Source organism: Echinops telfairi, unplaced genomic scaffold (genome assembly GCF_000313985.2).
Source record: "Echinops telfairi isolate 266 unplaced genomic scaffold, ASM31398v2 ScPeMD7_18;HRSCAF=68, whole genome shotgun sequence".
NCBI classification, from domain to species: domain Eukaryota; kingdom Metazoa; phylum Chordata; class Mammalia; order Afrosoricida; family Tenrecidae; genus Echinops; species Echinops telfairi.
In genome coordinates, this window is record NW_022103915.1 from 31,515,933 (window position 1) to 31,518,736 (window position 2,804).

Consider the following 2,804-nt stretch of genomic DNA (forward strand, 5'->3'; position numbering starts at 1 on the left):
CTTGTGGGCTTGGGCAGAATTGGGTTGGGATGTTTTCGTGATGCACATTTTCTTTACATAAAACTCTCTCTTATACGTGAGTCGCCGTGGATTTGTTTCTCCAAAGTACCCAGACTAATACAACAGTCATCTTTGTTATCAGTCCCCCACCCCCACCCCGCTTCCTGTACCCTCAGGGAATCATTGCCCCCATTACTATTTCTGCGGGCATCCAATTCAGGCATCCAATGATCTTCATTGCACAAATGAATATTCGCAGGTCTAACAAGCTTAATGAGGTAAAACTGGGATCATAATAGTCTGGGGAGGAAATATTAAAGAACTAGAAGATAGTTGTGTGTTTCATCAGTGCTATACTGAACCCTGGATACATCTTCCCTCCCATATGGGAGGGACTGTCCAGTTATCTTACAGGTGGGTTTTGGGTCTTCACTTTGTCTATGCTTCTTTACATCAATGTGATTATTTGTTTTTGAATTTCTGATACCTATTCCCTCTTAACATAGCATTTTGAAACTTAACGGAGATTAAAAAACTTTATTGTGAATTAGGTGAAGGTTTGATCTTAAAATTTGAAGCTGAAAAGATTTTTTAAAGGTCATTTATTTCAATTCCCTTGTTACTCAGATAGAAAATGTACAGAACTTTAAAAAATGTAGCTCATGGGGGAGAAGGGGGGAAAAAATGAAGAGCCGATACCAAGGACTCAAGTAGAAAGAAAATGTTTTGAAAATGATGGCAACAAATGTAAAAATCTGCTTGACACAGTGTATGGACGTATGGATTGTGATAAGAGCTGTATGATAAATGATTTTAAAATGACATGATTTAAAAAGGAAAAAATATAGCTCAATATTTTAAGTGCTATTACGTTTATTTATTTATTTACTCAGGAAATGAAATATATTTTAATCTTTGTAATGTATGCATTATGAGCAGAGCTTAATTTTTTTTTAAATAATCATTTTATTAGGGGCTCATACAACTCATCACAATCTGTACATACGTCATCTGTGTCCAGCACTTTAGTACATATGTTGACTTCATCATTCTTACGACACCCACTTTCCACTTGAGTCCCTGGTTTCAGAGGTTTATTTATTATGCAATAAACAAAATTAGAAAAATTCAAATTGTATTCTGTGAAGAATATTTATAGGCAGGATCCCATTATAACCACACACAAAAAATCACAGATAGGGTTTTATATTACGGGTGTGCTAATTTACTCTTCTAAAGATGCTGTTTGTCAGCACAGAGCACCGACCTAGAACCAGCTGCCTAGTGTGTCTGCTTGTTGTTAGCTGCCCAGGCCTCGTTGTGATCTTATAGAACAGAATGAAACACGGCCTGTTCCTGTGCCACCCTCACAGCCGTGCTTACGTCCATTGCTGTAGTCACTGTGTCAACAGTTATATTACCTTGAAGGCCTTCCTCGTTTTCACTGACCCTCTATTTTACCAAATGAAGCCCCTTTTCCAGGGGCTGAGCTCTCTGATTGGTCTCCTGGTAGCATGTCTGAATGAGAATCAGAATCTTAATTTCTCACTCACTCACTCACTCACTCATTCATTCATTCGATATATGAGTATTTGCTCTGTGCACTGGTGGTAGGTACTGGGGATATATACAGCAGGGTCAAAAGAAACCAAAAGGGTCCTTCCTTAATGGAATCAACTACATTGTAGTTGAGGGGGAGGCAGAATATAAGTAAATATAAAGTAGATTAGGTGTGGGGAGAGGCTATGGAGAAAGCCTAAGCAGACAGGGGCGATGCTGAGTGTCAAGAAAGACTTCATTGGTAGATGTTGCCTTTGATTAGTGATCTGACGAGAGTAAGAAGCAACCTATACTAAACTAAGCATTTGGGGGAAGCGTATCCCAAGCTTGTACAAGGCCGTAAGACAAGAATGTGTGTGGTATGTTTAAGCAATAATTGTTAGGAGCTTGGCAGCTCTACCCCACCAGTGGCTCTATGGAAGAAAAGACCTGATAGTCTCCCATAAAGATGACAACCTAGGAAATACTGCTGGGCAGTTCTACTCCATCTCGTAGGATCACTATGAGTTGGAATTGACTTGAGGGCACACAATGAAAACATTCAGAGTCATTGCACCTGCAGCGAGTGCATGATGGGAGGGTAGTAGGAGGTGAGGTCACACAGGTGTGGGGTAGGATCTATCATGTAGGGCCTCAAAGGACGCTGGCTTTTATTCTAAGAAGGAAGCCACTTAGGGATTTTGAGTTCAGGTAAGGTGGCCAGACGTCCTACTTTTGGCGGGACGGTCCCGATTTTTAACAATTTTTTCCGCATCCCGCGGCATTTAAAAAAAATCCCGATTTTTGGAAAGCATGCATGACAAGCTAGGGTATATGGTTTTCAGCTGCCATGTGGCTCTTTCGCCAGGATATGAGTTTTATCAATGGTGTCCCACTTTACCAATGTTAAAATCTGGTCACCTTAGTTCAGGAGAATTTTGACGTGACATCTTGGGGTATGAGGTGGGGTGGCCAGCCCCCCACCATTAACCACGGGTTCAGTAAGCACAATTGTACAGTTGAGATAGTGCTCACCTCAGCCCCTCTTGGTGGTCCATGTGGAGAGAGAGGGACGGGAAGGAGGACAAGGGGAAAGGGAAACAGGGGAGGAGAGGGAGCTGAATAGAGGTCAAGGGAGGAGCAGAGAGAGAGAGAGAGGACGAGAGACTCTCTAGGCCCAGCTAGCTCAATCGGTAGAGCATGAGACTCTTATGTGGGGCACGAACCCATGACCCTGAGATTAAGAGTCTCATGCTCTACCAACT

At 41.9% G+C, this 2,804-nt stretch overlaps 1 protein-coding gene across 1 annotated transcript in view; it reads left to right on the forward strand.

Moving 5' to 3' along the window:
* Positions 1–2,804, forward strand: part of ENTPD5 (ectonucleoside triphosphate diphosphohydrolase 5 (inactive)) — a 48,122-nt gene that overhangs the window by 25,201 nt on the left and 20,117 nt on the right.